The 23,760-nt window shown below is 43.7% G+C and overlaps 1 long non-coding RNA gene across 1 annotated transcript; it reads left to right on the top strand.

Annotated features, from left to right (window-relative positions):
- The first annotated feature begins 13,042 nt into the window (after nt 1-13,042).
- LOC102005154 lies at nt 13,043-23,085 on the top strand. The gene is made up of 3 exons (XR_264083.1): nt 13,043-14,095; nt 19,686-19,753; nt 22,132-23,085. It is a non-coding gene; the product is annotated as an uncharacterized LOC102005154 (long non-coding RNA).
- Nucleotides 23,086-23,760: the final 675 nt, after the last annotated feature.

Below are 23,760 nucleotides of genomic sequence, written 5' to 3'. Positions count from 1 at the left end.
TAAGGTGTCCTGTACTTTATTTATTAAATCTGGCAACTCTGGAAAGTACCCAAATTGAACTCTGGAGATAATGTCATAGTGACTATGACACAAAATGCACATACAGTGGGTAGAACTGACAGCAGATTAGATATAGTAGAAGAAAAATAAATGAATGTGAAGACATAGTAATAGAAACTATCCAAAATGAGAAACAGAAAAAAAGACTAGAAAAAAAATAAATGAAGTATAGCAGCCTATTGGATAAGTAGAGTTCCCTCAGGACAAAGACAGTGAGAAATGAATACATCTGGGGAGATAATATCCAAGAATTTTCTAAAATTAATGAAAACTATAAAGCCACAGATTGCAGAAGATACATTATCAATATCAAGAGTGAAAGAGAGGTATAGAATCATTATCGATTTTTACAGCTATTGAAAGTAGAGTAAGGGAATGTTATGAACAACTTTATATTAGTACATTTGATAACTTAGATGAAATGGGAAATTTCCTTGAAAGATACAAGTGTCTAGAACTCAAATGACTAGAACTCACTTCAGGTATAAAAACTGAGATGAGCAAAATAATCCTACACTTCTTATGGGTTGGGCATACCAATTGTACACCAACAAAAACATTAAACAATATTTTAAAGAAGCAACACACAGAAGCTTTGACCCAGAAATTTCTAAGGACTTGTATGCACACACACACATAAAAAGATACCTACTTTAACCCTGTAAAGCCAAAATGCTGGAAAATACTTAAGCGCCCAACATCAATATTTGTTAATAGGAAACAAGTTATATAAGTATGCAAGTTGAGCATTGCTGATTTGAATATTCAAAATCTAAAATGCTCCAAAATATGAAAACTTTTAAGCACCAATATCGTACTGTAAATGGAAAATTCCACACTTGACCGGACATGGCAGATCATGGTCAAAATGCAATCATGGTACAAGTATTATATAAAATTACTTTCAGACTCTGTGTATAAAGTGTGCCTGAAACATACATGAATTTCATATTTAGATCTGGGTCCCTAAGATATCTCTAAGATAGTTCATCATATAAAACAAATCTTCCACAAACCTGGAAGGCATAGAAATCTGCAACAGCTTCTGGTCCCAAACACTGCAGGTTATAGGGGCTCTATCTGGAAAAAGGAACATGGTGCATTCAATTTAAAAGCTGTTTAAGTACTAAAGCAGGAATCTCTCCAGAATTCAGGGTAAAAGGAAAACAATAATGGTGAAAAAGAGCATATATAACCTTAGTGATTGTGGCAAGGTGGGATGATTTTTTCTTTTTCTTTCTGGTACTGGGAATTGAACTCAGGACCTTGTGCTTGCCAGGCAGGCACTTGTGTTGCTGAGCTATATCTCCAGCCCCTTGATTGTGGCAAGGTGAATTGGGAATTTTGAGGTTATGGGCAGAAGGAAGCTCTGTGTCCATTGCACCTGGTCTCATAATGCTAGCAGTTTTTTTTTTATTTTATGCAAGTACTATCAATTTCTGTTAAGTTACCAAGAAAGGATGATCAATGCTAAAAAAAAAAATGAGGCTTCAAATTTGAATTCCTCTGGGCGTGCTCATGCGTCTGGTTATTTCTGCTCAGGCACTGGGATATGTGTCAGAGTGGACTAGACTGTCTGACAATAGCAGATAGACCCAAACAGGTAAAGGATCAACACATTAGATGTGTGTTCTTTGCTTATACGTAATGGTCCCAGTTGAGTGTTTCGATCAGCAGGGTAACTTTTTCTCACAGAGTCTTTCAGAGACCCAGACTCCTTCCATCTTGTGGCTCTTCCATCCCTTGGGGTCTTGTACTAAGTCTATACATCCAGCAGAAGGGGGAAAAAGGGAAAGATAAGCTAGCACGGTAAGCTTTATGAGCAGGCCTGGATGTTGACTACATTCTTTGTGCTCTCCCTCCATTGCTTGTAATTTATCACATTTCTATATCAGCTGCAAGGAAGTCTGGGAATTGTAGTGTGCCTGCTGCATAGGAGGAAAGGATGGTTTTTGGCAGCCAAAGGAATTTAACAGTCACAATGTATTGTGGTCACTGAAAAACATGCATTGTATCCTTTGGGAATGGAGCCACAGCATGAGTTTTAGGTCCTGTGTGCCTTCCTCCCGTTATTGCCCAGTTTCTCTGCCCGGCTTCCTGAGGTTCCCAGGAGGAGATGACAGAAAGCTTGAGGCCAGAAGGCAGGAGACCTGGATTGCAGTCTCCATTGTGACGACTTGGGTCTTATTTCCTTACCTGGTTATCTTAGTCAGCTACTCTTTAGGAAGGCAATACCTCCTCACTGTAGGTCCAGAGGAGGAGAAACCCAGGATGGGAGGAACAAGCTAAAGAGAAGCAATGAAAGCAAAGATGGAAAGGATCTTACATTTTTTGAGTGCTTACCATATGCCAGACTTGGTCGGTTGCTTTTTATGTGTTCATTTTTTGTAATTCTCATGACAACACTGTGAAACATATTATAAGCTCCACCCCCCAGGTGAGAAAACTGTGGCTTGTGAAGTAGCATGTCCCAGGGTCACACCATGAGTCCACGACAGGGCAGGGATTAGACCCCAGGAGTTTATGACTTCGAGCTTTTTCTTTTAGCCAGTAAAATGCAGCCCTGGGGCTTTCCAGTAAATCTACTTTCTTTGCTAGAGCTTTGGATCATAATCTTGTCTGCTCATAAACACACTGGCCAGGAGAAGGGAAAGGTTCTCTTGTGGTTGATTTAATATTTTGGAGGAAATAGGTTTATGACCTAAAATATTTCCCCCTGTTAAATGTTACAGCCTCTTTGAGCTTCACATTTGGTGCAACACAGGTTTATGGTGGGGCTGGGGTTCCTGGCAGTGGGCTTCGCTGGGGACCTCCAAAAGCTTCCCGCTTTTCCATTCTCCTGCTATATTCCACCCTAAGTCTTGATGGTTCTCAAGCAATGAGAGATTGCTTTCTAATGCATGTAAAACAAAATCTAATCGCTGACCTGGAAAAACAGATTTGTTTTTCTCAAGTAACAAAAAATCTGGAGAATGTCAGCCCAGAGTTTAATCAGTAGCTCTGTGATCTCATCAGAATATTTAGCATTATGTTTATTACCTCATGGCTCCAAAAGGGCTGCTGCACCTCCTGCTATAGACTCAAGATTCTAGGCAGGACCAAAGAAGCAGCATGAAAAGAAAATGCAAAAATAAAGCTAACTAAGTCTGCTTCCTTTTTTAAATGTCCCAAAGTCTCACTCACTATCTTTGTATATATAATTGGCCATGACTGAATTACATGATCACCCTTGTAAACAAGGAAGATCGAACAGTGTGAATTTGTAAACATACCTTGCTAACCAAAACATAATTGGGATTTTATTAGAAATAGAGTGGGTACTGGAGCAGGCAACTATTGATGTCTGCCACAATCTTCTAAATATCTTTTGAATGTGTCCATTTCCCTTTATTGACACCAATAGGCCAGGCCATTATTTCTGTCTTGGACTCTGAAATAACCTCCTCTTTGGTATTTCCACATTCCCTCTTGACCCCCACCTCACATAATCTATTTTCTACACTGCAGCCAGAGAGAACTTTATAGAACATAAATCTGGCCATGTCAGTCCCCTGCAGGATAATGTATTGAGTAGTACTATGTGTTTTATTTTTTGCTGCTGTTAAAGAAAAAATGGGAACTATCTGCCTGCCTTCTCCTCAAATTGATGTACAAGGAGGGAGTTGACGGCTTCTTCCGCCCAAGGGCTGAGTGAGGGGCTGCGGCGATCCTTGGTGAATGGAGACCAGAATGCACAGAGCAGGAGGGTGCTCCGTAGGAGTGAGGCTAGGTTTTGGGGTTTAGCCTTCAGCCCTGATTCCTTGCAGTGCCCTTGGGACCTGGCAGACTTAAGAGAAAGGCTACATGGTCTAGGAAGACAGGGCTCAGATGCCAGGGCACAACCATCCCTGCCAAAGATCCCATGCCCAGAGCTTAGGGAAGCTGCACTGACATCTGGCGTCAAGGGACCATAAGAACTGTAGAAGTCACACGCACCAGGCAAAGCCAGCCTAGCCTCATGGGCAAACCAGCTATGCATTCACACGGGGCCCTATCCTACGAAGGAGCCAGTGCCCTCTTTTATGCTCTGCTGTCACCGTTTTAGAATTCTTAACCTTTGGGCAAGGGGCCCAGCAATTTTACTTTGTGCAAATCATGTATTAATGTCAGGTGATGCATGTGACTTGGAAGCCTGGGCAGAATAAGCCTCCTGAGACCTTTGTAAGATCCGGGGAAGCTGTGGAAGACACCTGCTATACCGAGGCTGAGTCTCCTGCCAGGCTGGCAGCTCACAGTCAGGTTTAATGTGATGACTGGCATAAAGGAGAAAGGATGTGTTTCTGGTGCCTGGGGATAACGGTGGAATAACCTTCACACCTCAGGCACCTCTCGGGGCTCCTCTCTATGCTCAGGACATGCTGTAGTGTCATTGATTCCTGCAAGTTGCTCGGTCCTGCGACCTCTGCAGCATCATTCTTCCTCCCTCTCCCTTTGTTCTTTGTCTTCCAACTATACTGATGCCCACGGCTTCCTTGAGGGTCTCTTACTCTTTTCTCAGGTCTTCTCATGTTCCATTTTTTCTGCCTGTAGTAGTCACTTCCCCACTACCTCACTCGTTTGTTGAGTTTTTCCTTATTCTTTGGGACTCTACTTAGGTGATACTTTTTTGAAGAACGTTGATATGACCACCCCTCCCCCAAACCTAGATTATGCCCTCTCAGCATTCAGAATAAATAATGAAAAGATCAAGATCCCAGCTTCTCCTTTTATGGGCAATGTGACTATAGGCAGCCACTGCCCTTTTCTGTGCCTCAGTGCTCCCATCTGTAAGATGGGGGTAACTGTCATTTAGAAGCAGCCCCTGCAAACATTAGTTCTAATTTTTGTTAGTTCTTGCTTTTGTTTCTCTGCTTCCAGCATCCAGCATGGCGTTTGGGGGTTAGTGGATCAATAAATATGTATTAGATCAAAGTTTGTGGCTGGTGGCACCTACAAGCAGGAAGGTGACCCAGATCCATGTTTGTGACTCACAGGAGGACTGCAGATGTCCTCAGAGACTAAGATCAAAGGATCTGTGGTTTCCTTTAAAGCTTCAAGATTTGCTTGAACTTGTTTGACTTTCACCCTAATCTGATGCCACAGCTCCTTTTCAACCACTAGGCTCCTGTCTTGCTTTGTGTCAGTAAAATCTACTTTGTGTCCCCACCCAGAGATCCTTTTCCCCTCTGTCTTCTTTTTCTGGTTAGTGTTCCCCATTATGCCAAAAGCAGAGGGTTCACACTATGATTTGACTTTTGTTTCCCCAAGAGATTGCGTGAGGGAGACTCAATCCCCGAAGGTGTATGTTGATGTTATTTGGGGGTGGGGCGTTGGGGAGGTGATCAGGACCACAGGAGGCCATGAGGATTGAGGAGGAAGAAGAAGAACAGCGACAGGACCTTGTGTGCTTCTCTGTCTCACAATGTGCTCCTGTCTGCCGTATTATGATACAGAAAGAAGGTCTTTACCAGGAGTCGGCGCTATGCTCCTGGACTTCCCAGCCTCCAGAATTGTTAGTTAAATGAGTCTCTATTCTTTATAAGTTACCTAGTCTGTGGTGTTCAGCTACAGCAACAGAAAAAGGGCCAAGTTCTCTTTCTTAAGGCCATATTTCTGGTGCTAGGAGTCCACCTCAGTTTATTCTTCTAAACCAGCCCCAGATGCCTAAAGCTTTTTGGTACCTGATTCTCAGAAAAGGATGTGCCTCCTATTTTTGTCTTGTTGCTGTTCTGGTAACCTGCTAGCTGCTTTTTAAGAAAGACATCTGGACACCAGGAGAAATGGTGCACGGAACGGTCCTGCCAGAGTGTCTGTTGGTTCTCACAATGGTCATCTTCTGTATTGTGCTTTCATCTGTACTCTGGTGACCTGGGAGTGGGCCAAAGCCAAATTCTTATCTGGTTCCTCAGAGAATAAAATAGATAAAAGTGGAGGTCCTCTAGTAGAGAGACATAATTTTGGTTGGGGTTGACTTAAGTATCTCTGTACTATGATTTTTAAAATCTAAGGGAACTTCCCTTTGAATTGGTCCCTTCCGCCAGACATAGCCACTTAATTTGGGCCCCTTCTGGCTCATGGACAGTGTGTGTGTCTTGCATGTAAGGCAATCACAGTATCTTAATTGCTTGTCTATAGTAATTGATTCAGATATGTGCATGAGACCTATCAGAATAAATCAGAAGGAGCCTTTTCCTGGGGATTTTGTTAGGTAAGCTATTTCCTCTCCTACCCAGCAGTAGGGCAACAAAGCTGGGAGTGAGGACACACTGTGACACACTGTGACAGTTCTCACCTTTTGTACTCTTCTGCGAGTGCTGACCACTGGGTAAATCCACTGGGAGCTGCTGTGCAAACTCTTCCCCAGAGACCATGCGAAGTCTGTTCAAAACTGGCACCTTGCAACTGGGAGGGGACGTCTTGTATGGGAGCATGGTTCTCCTAGAAGAACATGGGTTTCCCTCCTATTGAAAACCTAGGATCAAATTTGCACCCTTTCTCTCGTAGTAAGCCCAGGGGCAGAGAGCAAAGTTCTGAGGGGAAGGCACGTAACATCTCATGCTCTTTGATTGGGTCACGGGCACATTTCTGAACCAATGTTGAGGCCAAGGTTATAAGACACAGTGAGTAGCTTCTTAAAGCCAGGCCCACCCAAAGATAGTTGGGGTATGTGAACCCATAAATCACTTTTCTTAAGCTGGTTTGTGTTTTCTGTTAATTGCCGTTCAGAGAGTTGTTCCCTCTAGAAGCCAGATCTCAGAACTCCCAGGTTTTCCCACTGACCCCTGTAACACAGTCACCTTCTCCCTGTGGCTATCAGTTCTAAATGAAACTGGTTCCACGGAGAGATCAAGGCCAGGGTTAGTTGTCACCCAGAGATTCCAGAGGAGAGGGGCCATAGATGCTCCTCTTCTCAGCTCTCACCATTATTCCCCCCTCTTTTTATCATTAAATAGAAAATATTTTAAAAGATTTAAAACTTTTAAGTAGGTTAATTATTTTCAAAGAGAAGTGAAGTTTTCAAAACTGCTTCTGTCAGTAAATTTAAAATACAATAAATAATTTAGGTTCTCATTTTCTATCCACAATGAAGAATTAAGAAGGTTAAATTTCTGAAATTTTTTTTTTTTTTTTAAAAAAGCTACAATTTCTTCTTGCTCTTCTCTGACCTCAAAACTCGGCAGTACACTAACACAAAAGACGCAAGGTCAGACTGATCATTATGTGGTAACAAATTCTAGTGAAATTGGAAATTCTCAAAAGAAGCATTTATTTTCAATTGGAGTTATTCCCAGTTTTTAATTCATGAGCAGGAAAGACAGACATATTTAGGACCATTTTTCAGATGCCAAAACTGACTCTGAGAGGTTTAAAAAATACAAATAAATTCATTTCTCCTAAAAATCCCGTTTCTTTTCTCTGGGTTGGGATCTAGCCTTATTCTAATGGGTCACGTCAGTCGTGGGGGGGGGGTGGAGCAAACAATGTATTTTGCAGAAATTTGAATATAGGAAGATCACACAGTCAAGTAGGGTGAAAGGGGGTAGGAAAGGCTGTTGTTGCAGTGGGAAGCCTGTAGTGTGAGTGGAGAGAACGGAGCTGCTGAAGTCCAGAAAGAGCTGGAGGCGAGAGGGAGCCACTGAGCAGAACTGCAGATAAGGAGTGAGCTTGGGAGGGTGAGGGAGAGGGATACACTGGTCTTAGTTCCCTCTTTGGTCCTCCAGACTCTGACCAGCCTCCCTGTAGCTCAAATGCAATTAGAAGGCAGAGTGCAGAGGATCCCCACTCGGATATCCCACAGGGGCAGCCTCTTGGGACATGGAGCAGAGTAAAGAAGCATAGAGAACGACTAGTCGGGTGATAATTATTCTTCCCCTCTCAAAAAAGTCACCGTTCTACAGCTCAATTGGAATTTATTAAGTTTGCCACTTGCATGACATAATTTTTCTTATGTCTGTATATTCTTAGCAGATAACTTGCAGTGTGGACCGTACATAACCCATATGCAGTTGGGTAATCTTACTTGTGACTTGCCTTGGTTCTATTTTGGAGCCTGCAGATCCTGTGAGACACCAACACATGGCCTTCTGCACCTGCAGAACAACCCAGAGCAATACTCCTCTGTCTTTTACAGATGAGAAATCTGACGTCAGAGAGTTCCTGAGACTTTCCCCAAGTTGTACAGCTGCCGAGTGGCAGAGGAAGGAGTTGCAATAGATCTGTAGTGAAGAGCAATAATCAAGCTGGTCGTCCCCACTTCTCTGTAGTTTGGCTTTCTGGTTGTGACCCACAGTTGCTCAAAATATTCCGTAGAAGACTCCAGCAATAAGCAATTCATACATTTTAAATTAAATGATGCTCTGAGTAGCATGATCAAATATTGCAGCATCCACCTCTGTCCCACCTGGAATGTGAATCAGCCCTTCACCTCGTCTAGCATACTCATGCTGTACGTGTTGGCCAGCTGCTAGTCACTGAGTAGCTGTCTCCTTATCAGATTGACTGCTGAAGTTCTACAGTGCTCATATATGGAGTTCAATACTAGATATGGTCTCAGACACCCACTGGAGGTCTTGGGGTGGATGCCCTGCAGCTACGAGGGGAGGGCTAATGGGTCTCTCTGTGAGGCAGAAAAGAAAGGAGGAAGGGGAGGGGACTAAATGCAGACACATTTCACAGCCTAGGCTGCCTGTGGGAGCTGGCAGGCTCCACGTTCTCATCCAGCAGTGCTCCACCATGTTCTGAGGAGTATTCAGAGATGCCCTGGGCTGCCCTCGATTTGCTTAAAAAGCGTTTACTAATGCAAACACTGGGAGGCTGTGTCAGTTCTCTGACAGCGTCTCTTCTGGAGACTTATTCTCTAAAGTTCTTGGGCACATGATCGTAATGGTTCTGGTATCTGCTCGCTTTTTCCCATGGTGCACTGCTTCCTTTGCCGTTTGTTGGCTTGAGATCTTACCTTCAGTGGGACTCTATCTGTAAGTCTAACACCAAAGAAGCAAGGTCAGATTAATCATTATGTGGTGACTGAAACGATAGTGAAAAGTGTCTCACAGAATCTGTGGGCTCCAAAATGGAACCAAGGCAAGTCACAAGTAAGATTACCCAACTGCGTATGGTTTATGTACTGCCTGGCTGTCTGATTTGAGTGACCTCCAATCTCATGGCTCTGGGCAGGATAAGACATCTACTTGTGCCAGTGAGCACCGCCATTGTTTTTCATATTTTTCTGAAATGTCCCTCTTTGAATTCTCTTGTCTTCGGCATTCATCAGTGGTCCAGTTCTTTTTCTTTCCATGTGCAGTCTCATGTCTAGTGCCTTGATGGGCTTCAAATCATCCTGGAAGATTTTCACAGGAGCTCTCATCTCAGCGACAGCCATGTTGGCTTGTATTGCATAACTCTTCCTATCCTTGGAGGCTGCTCATACCTTCATGTGAGGTTGGTCATGCATTGAAAGGGGCAATGTTTATACTTATCTTCCATTTTCAGATGTTTTAGTACATGAGAGTTTTCCAATGATCTTTTCTAAATTTTGCTGGAAATGATAGCCCTGTTTTTTTCTAAAAAAGAAATGTCATGCTCAAAAAACAGGGCTGAAAAACTAGTGTTCTTGTCCAATGAGAGCATTTTATGAATGAAAACAATCTTGATTCTTGAGATCAAAAGCTTCTGTTATGTTGAACCAATAACAGTACCTACATTTGACCTCTTTGCCTTCCAAAAGCAATTACACAGGGCTTATCTGAATACCAGAAGGCACAGTGACTCAGTTCAAAGGCTATCCAGGAGGGACGGGAGTGTAAGAATCATAACAAGAAAGGATTCTTAAAGTGGTCCATGGACCAGCTACCCTGAAATTATCCAGGATCGTGCAAAATTACAGATTCTCAGACCCCACTCCCCGATATTTTGATGAGAAGCCTGGAAATGAATGTATCTCTGCATATCTTCCCAGGTAATTCTGCTGCATAGCCCTATTTGGGACAATACTCCATGCAGAGAAGCTGTACTATCCACAGTCTTGATGGGGGACATCTTTCCTCTGCTCATGTACTTCTGGTGATAAGGATCTCAGGCACACATGACCCCCCGGTTGGTGGGCCTGATGTTCCTTCCTGTGCTGTGCTGGACGGTCCACTCCCAGTGCCCACTGCATGCCTCTAGGTCTCTTCAGTCCCTAGCGTAAGTCCTGGAGAGCCACCAGAGCCAGCTCATCCCTTTTTCTTACACTGACAATCACCTCGGCGCTGGCTGTTATGGTTTAGATCTATCGTGTTCCTTCCTAATGGCAGGGCTTTTGGAGGGTGGTTGGATTATGGGGGTGCTGCGCTTCGCGGATTCATTTACTCGTGAGCTCAGGAGCTGCGTGTGCTGTTGGGGGTGGGGCCTGGTCTGAAAAGTGGGTCGCTGTGTGGGACCTGGGCGGTTGCGTCTCACTCCCCAGCCTTTTCCTTCTCTCTTTGCTTCCCGGCCACTATATCAGTAGGCTTCTGCCACAGCAGGCCCTTCCACTACGGCACTTCTGAGTTTGAGCCAGCCAAGCATAGCCTGAAATTTCTGCAACTGTGAGCCAAATAAACATCATGTCCCAGGGCCTAGAAAGTCGCTAAGACACTGGCTTTGCGTTGTGATATGTGAAAAGAGGGAGGAGAAGGAGGAAGTCAGTACGGTGCTACACATGCGTGATTATTCTCAGCAAGGAGGGAAACAGGTTCTCTGAAGAGGGAAGCATGGGAAAGGGGAGGAGCTTATGGGCAGTTTAGAGCCAGAAATTAACTTTCCTGTGCAGGGAGCAGCAGATAAGACTCCCCAGAGGTGGCGGACTGAACTCGGGGGCAGGCAGGGAAGGCTGTCCAGCTTCTTCCGATTGGACCCGGTAAGGTTGGTAATAGCGAAAGTTCTTCTGATTCAGTTTCCACAGAGATTATTGTCGATACATTTCCTGGGCCCTGCTTTGAAAATTCCTTCCATCGGGTGCTGCCTGGGCCATCTATTCTCAATCCTGGCAAAACGTTTGACTGCAGAGGAAGAGAGGGTGGCAATGTGTCCAAAATCCCCTTGAACCTGGGGATTTTAGGGTACATGGTGGATGAAGCGAATGACATCTGGTATTGCCACATCCCATGGCCTTCATAGGCTGGGACAAGAAGAGCATAAACAAAAGCAGGACACTCCTACTGTGTCTGGTTAGCACGCCTCTCGTCTGACCAGATGAGCCAGATGTTTTAGGATTCAGATTCTGAGGATGGTTCTCAACAAGGTGGTGATAGAACTCTGTCCTTTGCTTCTGACTCTTATTCCTCTGAACTACTGGTTGGTGCCTTTGTTATTCTTGCCACAACTTCTGAGCAGAGCTGGCCACACACTTCTTCCTCTCTGTGCCTGGAAAGAAACCAGTGTATGTGTGTATGTGTGTGCAGGCACACACACATGTGTGTACACACAGTCATCTCACAGACCTTCTATATCACTTGTACTGAGAAGGTGTACAAGAGTGTTCGAATCTACCCTAAATGGTAGTGTCATTCCAGCACTCTGGGAGGCTGAAGCAGGAAGATTCAAAGTTCAAGCCCAGCCTGGGTAACTTAGTGACACCCTGGATCAAAATAAGAAAAAAAAATTTTTTTTTTTTCAAAATGGGTGAGGATGTAGCTCAGTGTGCAGGCCCTGGGTTTAATCTCTAGTGCCATAAAAATGAATAAATGAATAAATAACTTGAAAATGCTATGAGCTTTGAGATCTTCTGTCTGTTGGAACTGAATTTTCCGCTTTTTCTCTCTGCTGCTGGCTACTCACTCTCAGTTTTGCTGCTTCCAGAAGCAGCTTGTCCAAAATCACCTGTATTTGCTTTAAGTTTATTAGAGGTTCATGTGACACATGGTAAACAGTCTGAGGGAGTACATGGGTTCTCAGCAGCAATTTTGGCTTCCTAGAGGAGTCTTTTTTTTTTTTTTTTAACTCTGTGGATCAGTTGGTTACAGGTTAGTGAGGAGGGGCAGAGGTCAGCTTATAACAGGCGAACCTGCTTATACAACGGTTGAAGTGAACTTCCGTACACCGGAGGGGAGTTATTTGCACAACTATTGTCTTTGACCCTTTATGAAAGGAACCGCTTCAGGTTCTGTCAAGGAGGATTTTTCTTGATATACTTTGGGATTCGTTTACATATAATTACATATCTCTTTCATGAGTGTGTTTATAGGCGTTGAAAAAAATATAATGACCACTGCTGGAACATGCCTTCCAACAGAAACACAGGCTTGTGAGAGCTTACAGAGTGTCCTCACCCACCTTAGTAGCTGGATCTGGCACTGTGCAACTTTTTGCTCGTCCCAAAAGTCAAAGTGACCAGAGAAGGTGAGCATTTGGAATTGATTCAGGACACTGAGGCAGCCGTGACAGTGCAACTGAAGACACAAAAGAGGGCTTGCAGACCTGCTTCAGAAAGTGGTGAGAAGGATGCGATAAATGTATTGGAAGTGAGCAGGAGTATCTTGAGGGGGATTAAAGCAATATGTCTTTTACTGTAACACACTAAAAAAGTAAACATTCACTGTATCCTTTGATCATACTACCCTATGCACTGTGTGTGTGTGTGGGGTGAGGGATATAAACGGATCTCTATATATACACACATACAGAATTGGGGAGGAGAGAGAGACAGAGATAGAGAGAGGGAGAAGGAGAGAGAATTATAAGCAATTCTCCTTTTCTGGTTTTGTGTACAGTGTACCAATTTCTCTCGTATCTCTTTCCTTAACTCTGACTGTTGCTTTGAGCTGACTGGGAGCCTCACCCTTCCTAGTCTTGTATTTCTGAAGTCAGCAGAGACTTTTATTGGCCTTCCCCAACTGAATTCCCCAATTCTATACCTTAGAATCCTTAGCTACCAGATGTTTCCTCTGGAATCAGCGTTGTCACACTGTCACAATGGAAGCAATGTCACAATGGAAGCAATCTCCCGTGTGCCTGAGGAAGTCTGAGCTGCAGAAGTCTCAAACAAAGAGGCTGGTGTTGGGGGGAGTGCTTCATATTTAGCTTCAGACAGTTTTGTTTGGTCTGAAAAGTATCTTAAAATATGTGAAAGTAGCTGCCAACGTTTCAAGTGTGTGGGATTTTCCTACAAGCTCTGAATTTCTGGTTTCTCTTGAAAAGAAATGGAAGACCTGACCGTGCTGGACTGCGGCAATATTTTGCAGCAATAGAGCGGAGCTGAGTGGCAGATGCTGTTCAGGTCCCCGGTTTTCACTGGGCCATATGACTCAGGAGACCTCCTTGGGCACAAGCATTGAAGTCTGAACCTTTGCTTTATCTTCTTCGGCACCTGCTCTGTGGCACCTGCCTCATCTTTCCTGCCTGTGTCTTCTGTTGTCCCCTAGATCTGGACTGTTGACTTGTTCTTTCACCCCTTTGACTCCCAATATTGAGGTTCCAGTATCGTCTCTGGATAGCGCTATCCTTCCCCTGAGGAAACAGGATTTTGTTTCCGGTTTTCTCAGCATTTTCTGAAACCTTGCTATAAATGAACAGAAATTACAATCATCCCACGCAGCGGACTTTAAGTGCCACCTGTCAACTGGGCCCTGGCTACCTTCATACACTAATCACTCTGGATGATCGGGGGTTTTTTACTGTCAGAAAATAGAGCTGAACACAGTGGGCATTTTGGGTTATGCACATCCAATCATGGCTCTTGCCTTCGGGGAGGGGGAAGCTGTAGGTTTGAATCTGATCTCTGAAGTTCTCCGCCCCATCCACCTCAGTGTCTGCTGAAACCCCAGCACAGTTTGTCCTGAAATCTAGTAAGGTCAGGCAGAGGAAGGTCAGGATTCCTCAGGATCAGTGGAAGGTCATTAACATTCAGCATCCTGTAATTGTCACCCTCTTTCTGGATGATTTTGTTACTGTGGAATTCTGAGAAGGTACAAACCATGCAAGAATTCCCTTTCCTGGACTCCGCCCAGCTAATTAGACCTACTTTTAATCTAGTATTAGCGCAGAAGACAGTGCTGCACTGGTAAGTGAGCTTTCCTTTTCTCTTTCTTTTACTATAAAGTTTCCCCTATTGTTATTTTTCTTCCTTTGGGCAGGGGAGAATATCAGGAGGAGGACTAGGTGATCTGGGGCTTTGTGTATCATTTATTTCATTGATTGAGGCTTTTGATGGGGGAAGGAACGAAGGCAGAGAAAGTGATTTCTGAAAGTCTGGTTCACTTGGCGTCTGTCCTTGGGCGATACAAACCGCACATGATCAAGTTCTTTTTAGATAGAATATGATTGATACAAGGACAAACACAGATGAGTCACTTATTTTTGCAAGTTTATTAGTTGGATAGAGTTTGCTAGAGTTATAGCATCATAGTAGCTGAAAGTCGACTATGACTCATCCCTGGCTTTTGCCCAGAAAGAAAAAATCTATGTTCAGAGAGAGAGCTGGGTTTCTAGTCATTCATTCCTTCATTAATTACAGCAGTCAAATAGTCGCTGACACCCAATAGCTGGTATTTCAGGCTGATGGGAAACAAAGATAAAAGTTGCAGATGTTATTTTTAAAGACCTGGTCTTTAAAAGACCTCCCACCTTGGGAGGCTGATTGGGCACAGTAAGGATTTGATTGGTCAATGTAAGGATTTGTGGTCAGCCTGTCTGGATCAGACCCCAGTCCTGATCTTGAATATTTTTCTGGCTCCCTGCCTTTGGGAAACTGACTCAAGCTCTCCGTAGTCCTATATCCTTCATTTGTAGGATGGAAATAATAGCCTCCTTTGAGTATGTGTCATGGGCATTAAAGATAATTGGGGTAACTGACTGGCACATAGGGAGCTCAGCCACTATAGCTATTACCAAAGTAAGCAACCTCGGTGAAAAGTGGTGTGTGTGAGGAGGGTAAGGGCGGAACATCTCAAATAATTTTTGGTGGGGGGAGCTTGGAGGAAAGCTTCAAGAATGGGACAGAGAAAGCATTCCGAGCAGATCTGGGAGCACGGGGAGGAGGGAATGCTTGTTCAGGGTGATGAATGAAATGAGGGTGAGGAAGGGGAGAAGGGAGGGGAAGGGAAGAGAGGATGAGGAGGAGGAGGCAAAAACAAGATACCACAGGTGTTACCAATCCAGGGAGGACTTGTGGATGGCGTCCACTTGTTGATCTTGTTCCTGAAGGAGGACAGTGTCTTCCAGGAGATGAGGACCATTGGGAAGAAAGGCTGGAGGGAAGGCCAGAGGTGCAGGTCTGAGTGTACGGGGCTAGTGGTGATGTTAAACTTCTGAGTGGAGATATCCAGCAGGCAGTGGTGGCATCTGGACAGAGGAGGAGCCAGAGAATGTGAGACAGAGAGCTCACCTCCTGTGGTGGACAACTCAGACGTAAGGACAGGGCCTGAGGGAGGAAGGGGAAGAGTGGAGAGGGGAAAGGGCCCTTGATGGTGTCTTCAGGATCAGTGGAATTTAGGGGCTTGGCAGAGGAGCCTGTACCCAAAGAGAAGAAAGTGGAGATGATACTTAAACTAGAAAATGTTTTGTGGGTCCGTGATACTGAAAAGTGGGGCAACAGCAAAGCCGTAGGAGTGTCTGGAACCAGGGCATATACATGCGTCATCCTCCTTTCCCCTTCTCTTTTCCTTTCCTTTCTTGCCTTTTTTCTTACCTGCCTCCTCTTCTTTCTTCTCTTCCTCTTTGTTTTGCTCCTTCTCTCTTTTCTCATCTCTCTCTCTCTCCTGGAGCCTCCTTCTCTTCTCCTCCTTCCTTCTCTCTTCCCTTTCTCCCTTCCTCCCTGTCTTCTCCCCTGGCTTCGTTCTTCCTCAGCTTCCCTGTGCTGCCTACATAACTTGGGAAGGTTTTCCCATAGGGTGGCAAAGATGGCTGCTGCCAGCCTCCCATTTAGCAGGGAGCATAGGATCCATGGACCTCATCAACAGACTCAGGTTGTTTCAATTTTCATTTCTCGGATGACCAATGACGTTGAACATTTTTTCACATATTTATTTGCCATTTGTAATTCTTCACCTGAGAAGTGTGTATTCATCTCAGATGCCCATTTTTGGACTGGGTCTTTGAATTTTGGGGGTCTGATTTTTAAAAAATTCTTTATATAGTCTAGATAGAAGTCCTTTGTCTGGGGGACAGTTGGATACATTTTTTCCCAATTTGCGGATTTTCTTTTCACTCTGTGGCTCTTTAAAAAAAAGTCTCAGGCCGGGGATATGCAGATAGAGTGCAGCGGCACAAGCACCTGCCCAGCAAGTGCAAGGTCCTGAGTTCGATTCCTGATACCAAAAAATAAGAAGTCTCAGGTTAATTCCTGCATCATTCACAGCTATGTGACTGGTCAGTGGGGCAGGAGAACTGTGTTAAGTATTAGGCAATCCTGGATTACGTACCATCCAACCAGCAGGCTCAAAACGACTGAGAAATAATTGTTTTAAAGGTGAGGGTGAAAAATAGCACTGGGTCAGCTGAAACACATTTCTTTTTAGAATCTAGGAAAGGATATAATCTTAAAATGAAAAGTTGCCTGAAGTTAGCAGTTTGCAAACCTGAAAGCAATCTTCTTTGTTTGTTCATCTTGCCCCAGAAAATTAACAACATCCTCTTGGGTAAATCTCTGTCGACTGGGGCTCGGGGACCCAAGAGCAAGGAGAAGACTCGGTTTCTTCCCATCATTTTTCTATTTTCATAAAAAAATCCCCAAGTTCTACACTGTTGTGGAACAAACATAGCTGTGACTCATGTCTCACAATTTCCGTAGTCTGCTCCACACACTTTTGACAGCTCTATCGTGTTTTAGATGCTGTGAAATATTTGTTTTCCTCTGTGAAGCTGGGTTGGCGAAAACCTTCTTGCTTCGTGATTACTGAGATTCCCTGTCAGGGTTTCTCGGCTTCAGCCCTATTGACAGGAACATTGACAGGCTATTGAGCAGATAATTCTTGTCACAGGGCTGTCTTGTGTGCTCTCCTTTTCCTCCTCATCTTTATCATCTCTCTTTTCCCTTCTCTTTATTCTTCCCCTCCTTCCCTTTTCCTCTCTTTTTCCTTTTCATCTTCCTTCCTTCCTCCCTTCCTTTCTTCTTTCTTTCCCTTCCCCTCTCCTCCCCTCCCCTCTCCCCTCCTTCTCTCCTTCCCTCCTTTGATGCAAGTTGGACCTTCAGCAGGGTCCTGGCTTCTATCCTCTATGCCGGTACAAGCACCCTCCCTTGTGACAATAATAAGCATCTCCAGACATTGACAATTGTCCTCTGGAGAGAAAAAATCTTTCTGGTTGAGAGCCAGTCTTCTACTGTTTGGTTTCTAGCGAGGTAACGTGCTAGGGAAAGGATCTATGGTAACCGGAAGGGATTGAAGGATAGGGATAAACTACAAAAGAAGGGCTCTTCTGCCGCTTTGCATCGTGTGACCTTGACAAGGTGCAGTTGAGGAACACCTGCCACAATCCCTGACTTGTCTTATCACCTAATCTCAGGAGAAGGAAAACAGGAGGGGGGGGCGCTCACCCAGCAGTAGGATAATTAAAATCTGATTTTAAAATGAGAGCTTGTGATATAATAGAAGCCAGTTGGAGCTCTTCAGCCAGAGAATGGAGTAAGTTTACTGCCTATAAATAGCACAATTGGCAGCTAAACTCTGAAAAACATTCAACATGCCAGTGTCAGAGGAAGATATGTCCAATGCTTTCGATGCTGAAAATAAATACTGTGAGTGGAAAATAAATGGCATTATTAGCATAAAGGGAGTCCCTAATTAACCAGCAATAGCCCATTACTGTAGCCTTCAATTCATTAAATTGCATAATTACATAAAAACTCAGTTGACGCTTGATTCAGTCAGTGTATCTGGTATTGTCTCCTCAGTAATTAGTTCTATAATTGTCAGTTTGACAGGGCAATTAAAAATGTTTGAAGACATTGTGTCAGCTTCCCTATGCGAAGCTGCACTCGGCAGGATGCGTCTCAGAGAAAACTTCCATCCGGGAGGCTGGGTGGACTCAGTTCCTGGGGTGAAGAGGAGGCAGGGTGGGTCCTGCAGGGTCAGAAAGAAAATAGTCTGCGGCTTCCTGGGGGAAATTATTCTCTCTGGGTGAGCTGGGTGTGCTGCGATTTAAATGTGCCTCCGCAAGGATGCATCAAAATTTCACCTCTAGTGCAGCGGTATGAAGAGGTTGGAGCTTCCAGAGACGATTCGGCCATGAGGTCTCTGCCTCCGCTGGTGGGTTCACGCCCGTTCCAAAAGGGCTCGGGGCTGCCTCTTCCATCTCTCACTCTCGTGCTCTCTCTTTCCCTTGCAGCACAGGGCGGCTCAGTAAGGAGATGCTCACCTCAGACACGGGATTCGATATCGGACTTTGCAGCTTTCAGAGCTATGAGAAATCCACTTATTTTCTTTAAGACTTACCCAGTCTGAGATTAACTTGGTGGCACATGCTTGTAATCCCAGACTTTAGGAAGTTGAGGCAGGAGGATCACAAGTTTGAACCCAGCCTGGGCAACTAAAGGAGATTCTGTTTTGAAGTAAAAATTCTAAAAAAGGCTCAGTGTAAAAGTCCTGGGCTTAATCTTTAGTAGTGTGCGTGCGCGCACGCGCGCGCACACACACACACACACACACACACACTCACACACACACACACACACACACATATACGCACACTACCCAGTGGGTGGCATCCTGGGTACCACCCCAAACAGAGTAACACTGTATTTTCCTGGAGCGGTCTTAGATGTAACTGCTGGAATGTGGAAGACGTGGAGAGGAAAGCATAGAGCCGTGTGTAAATGAGCATGGAAAGCTCTGACACTGCGCAGGTATCAGTGGTCAGAGTGAGGACTACGACCTGAGGTGCCCAGCATCAGGCTGGGGTCTGAAATCATCCTGTCGTGGAATCCATTCGGGTGTATTTTAGGATTACATAGCGCGGGACTGATTCTACTCCTCCTTCTGGCAGTCATCTCAGTGTTCAGGATCCTTCACAGGGCCAGAGAAATCAGACCCATGACCCGTGACCATGAGACTGATTCTACTCCTCCTTCTCCAGACAGGCCTGGGCTGTGCATGACCTTGTTCCTGGTAGGAACTGATGTAGGGAGGAGTCTTCTTGATAGAGAGATCCTGAGGCTTTGCTGGGAGCACTGACATCATCTGGTTATGCTGAACTCTATGTAGATAGTACCTGATTATTCCCATCTGCCTAGAACTAAGAGAGCTCAGCATAAGGATGAATCAGCTCTCCAAGTGGAGGACCAGAAATGTGTGTCTTGCTCTCACATTTCCTTTACTCTGAAGCCTGCTTCTTGCTTGGATATCAAAAGTTGAGGAGGAAGGTGAGCTTTTCCCTCTTAGAGGCAGTAGCCGATGGACATGTTGGTCAGATAGAAAAGCAAACTAAAAGGGAAAGGCTGGTTCAATGGAACATTCTACATGGGAGAAGGATGTTCAGTTAAATACTTTATTTCCTTGAACCATGAGCCAACAAATCTATAATCACTTAGTAGCCTACTGTGTTAGTCAGATTTCTGTGGCCGTGACACCATACTGAAAAACAGCAGCTTCAAGAACGAAAGCCTTAGGTTTGACTTGTGGATTCAATCTATTATCATCTGGTTCCACTGCTTTTAGGGCCATGGCAAGGCAGACATATCCGGGCAGAAGGGTATGGCAATGGAAATCTGCTCATCTCATGGAAGGTAGGAAAGGTAGGGGAAGGGGAAAGGGCCAGGTACAAGGTCACTTCTCCATGGGTCACACCCTTCAAGTAAACCCCAGCTCTTAAATTGCCCTTACCATTCAATAATGTCACCAAATTATGAATCTATTAATGGATGACTACACTGATAAAGTTAGAGCCCCATGATCCAATCACTTTCTAAATCCCTCACCTCTGAACACATGAGACTTTTGGGGGACACTTTTGATACAAACCATAATGCCCATTTTCTTCTTAGAATATCTGTGTGTGTGTGTGCATGTGTGTGTGTGTGTGTGAGAGAGAGAGAGAGAGAGAGAGAGAGAGAGAGAGAGAGACAGAAACAGTGACAGAGAGACAGAGAGACAGAGACAGAGAGAGACAGAGAGAGAGGAAGCTGAAAATTTCTATTTATATTTTACTCTTCTCTTATGACTAACCTGGAAAAGAAGAAAATATGGTCTTAACTAGGACCATGACCAACTAGATGCATTGCTGTCCTTGCCTTTTGAAGGAATCTTCTCCAGTCTTGACCAGTGGCTCTAAATACATGTCAGTGAGATGGATGTTCATGTGCTGTGTTAGTTAAGATGTTCCCCAGAAGAACAGAATCAGTAGGAAAGGTGTGTAATCCAGCAGCTGCTCCCCTTGAAGATGGAAGCCACAGAACAAGAAGGACCACGAAGGCAGCACCACCAGTTCAGATCAAAAGCCTGGGAGCTCACTCATATTCTAGCATGAATACGCAACAGAAGGCTGAAAAAACTGGAGATCTGCACACTTATGTCCAATGGAGTGGCAGCAGAAGACCCACCTATCAGGAAGATTGGAGTGTTTAAAAACATTTCCTTCTTCTTTCCCTTAGTATTCCGTCCAGGCTACTAGCCTTTTGTCTGTTCCACCTACAACCAAGAGTGTACCTTCCCACTCAGCTTGCGGCCTACATAGAAATCATCCTGAACTGTGCTTTACTAATCTGCTTGGTGATTCTTAACCCATTCAATTTGACTAATGGTTGTGATTCATGGTCACAGGTACTCCATCACTTTGTCTCAAGAAGTCAGTCCGTGAGACCTATAGAGCAGATCTCTATGTATGTGAGATGGAGAAAAGCTAGGAGTCCATGGGGACAGGTTACAAAGTGAAGGGGGGTTTTGGTAGAAAATCACCTTCAGCTCACATTTTATGCACTGGTTCAATTGGCTGGGCTGCTTGGGATTTGGTCTTGATGTATCCCTTAATCATCCAATACTGGAAATCCACAATATCCTCATTTTGATATTGGAACTAATTCATTCTTTCTCTAAAAGATTTTTGAATGCTCCTCTGTGTCAGGCACTGTTTCAGGTGCTTGTGAGATATCAGTGAATCCAGAAAACATATCTCTATTTTTTAAAGAATGATATTCTTATCTGAGGAGGTAGATGATGAGCAATAAATGTAATAAATAAGTAAATGAGGTGTTAGGTCAAAATGGAGCAGATTAAAGGAGGTGGGTGGAGTGCATTTTAAACAGAGTGATTAAGGTGACATTTTAGCAAATAAAAGCCAGGGAGCCTCAGTCTGGGAGTATATTTGAGACACAAGGAGGAGGTCATGTGGCTAAGTAGGGTAAGGAGGAAACACTCATAGATAAGGTCAGACAGGTAACAGGGAACTTGAATGTACAAGGATACGTAGGCCAAGATAAGGAATTTGGGTTTTACAGTAAGTGTAATCAGGAACCACTGAAATGTTGCAGGTGGGGAGGAGATGGGGCACAACTTGTGTCTTAAGTTGATCTGCCCACTGCATTCATCAAAAGTCACCAAAGTTTATAGGCAAAATCAAGGAGACCATGAGTAGAGAATTAAAATAACCCAAGCAAGAGGCCTCGGATGACTTGGGCCAGGTCTGATAACAGCACCCACATTACAGATTTGTGCAGTAAATGAGATCATGTATGAACGAACTTGGAGTGCTGTCCCGTATATTGTCAGCAGTCAACAAATTGCAACTATTAGAACTTAAAAGTGACCCAAGGTCAAGAGTGGGCCTTGTGGAGCCCTAAGATTTATCAGAGTCTTAACTCTTTCAATTTTGAAAAGTTTTACAGGTTATTATTCTACTGTTTCTTAAGGCAGAACTAATGTCTTCTATATCTGTACAAATTATGCTCAGCTGACTATTAACACAGTTTCTCTGGAAAGGGTTCTACTATACTCCTAAAATAACAGAATGGTCCAATTATAATATATTAGTAATATAAAATGCTCTCAATATTTCTTTATTTTATTATAGCTAAAAGTCTACATTTCTTTTTTCCAGAGAAGAATAAGTGAAACAAAAAATTGCACAAAATTTTTCCTAACCCTATAACTTTATTTTTCTTTGTCACAGGTAAAAGTGCTTCACTGGAGGAGCCTATAGGATTATGATCCTTATTCCAGGTAGCTGGAATCTGTACTCTCAGCTCTTGAACTGATATTGGTACATTGGCCTCTCAAAGTTAAATACTCCAAAACCCATGCTTCTAATATATCCTGTTATTTCAAAGTTGTAGAACTATTGGGGTCATAGGGCAAACACAAATTTCCTTATACAATAGCACCTTTTTTGCAGAAACAAAGGAAGATAGTTCTGTATAGACTCCAAATGATTCTTTCAATCTCCAAGTGATTATTGCAGCTGGCCATAGATGATAAAATATCTCATTTTTATTAGACAAGAGCAAATATATAAGGAAAGCAGAGTAAATACAAAGAGGGTGACATTTCAGTTTCAGTAAATTCAGCCCAATTGCCCAGAGTTGTCTGCAGCCCTATGAACTTGAACTCCATCAAATAACTCCAGTAAAAAAGGTTGACTGCAACACCATTCTTCTCACATTCCAGAGAAAGTTTTCACTCAATTGTCTTTTCTACCAAAATGTATAAATCATATCCCCCTAAGATGAAATGAGATAACCTATGTATGAGCTTATCAAAGTGACTGATAAACGAGTAAGTGCTCAGTAAATATTAGCTTTAAGTTAGTTACAATTCTAGCTGGATTTGGAAATGTGCCATGGGGATGCCTCCAATTCTACATTTTTCCTTTGATTCCTGTTTCTCATACTGTACATTTAAAAGTATATATTTAGAAATGCTCTAATACCGTGCCTTCTGAACTCACGGCATCTCATGCCAAGAAACACACGGGCTCTGTCCAAGGTCCTAAACTCCAGGTTTCAGAAATATCAATACTTCCCATACCAACCGCCTTGGATTTCTTGAAAGCCAAATTTCCCCATCACGTATTTCACCTTACACTATTTCCTCCTTTAGCTTCTCAATATCTTGGGCTTTGGGCAGTGCTCTTCATCTACATGAGAGCGTAAATGCCTCTTGAAGTGGTGGTTCATCCTATCGCAGTGAGGTTTTTCTAGGCTTCCTCTAACGTTCCATTTTCACATCCCTCTGGAATTCTCCTGTTTCTTTCATGTGAATCCTGTCAGAATTTCAAGCTAAAACCCGCCTCTCCAATTGGCCCCGTGCTTTCTCGCCCACATGCAGGGATTGGGCTGTTCATAAGAGCCTATTAGACTGCCTCATCTCCTCTCCCTTTTATTTCTCTCTCCCACTGTTTCTCTTCTAACTACAAGCTAAAACCTTGCATTAAAAAATCTCTCCCATGTATTAGAAGATCTTCCTTTTAGGCCCCAACTGCTGTTTTGGTTTCACTGCTGATATTGAAGGCTTCTTCCCTGCTAACAATTTTTCTTTGGGTCCTTAGTCACACCTGTCTTTGGCAGCGATACTGGTACAAGCATTGGCCTTTTAATTTCTGTTTTATGTCCTTGTTACAGCTCTGATGAAACTTTAACAATAATCAAAAACACAATACTAGGATACCATATGTTGCCTGTCATAAGCCAAGCACTGTGTTAAGCCCTTTACACTAGATAGGATTGGCCCCCCTAGTTTACAAATGTTGACATAGAGATTCAATCCAATAAATAAAATATCATCTCCACAACAATATCCCCCC

Source organism: Chinchilla lanigera, unplaced genomic scaffold (genome assembly GCF_000276665.1).
Source record: "Chinchilla lanigera isolate Chin_1 unplaced genomic scaffold, ChiLan1.0 scaffold00092, whole genome shotgun sequence".
NCBI lineage: Eukaryota > Metazoa > Chordata > Mammalia > Rodentia > Chinchillidae > Chinchilla > Chinchilla lanigera.
This window is presented reverse-complemented; position numbering and strand designations above follow the sequence as displayed.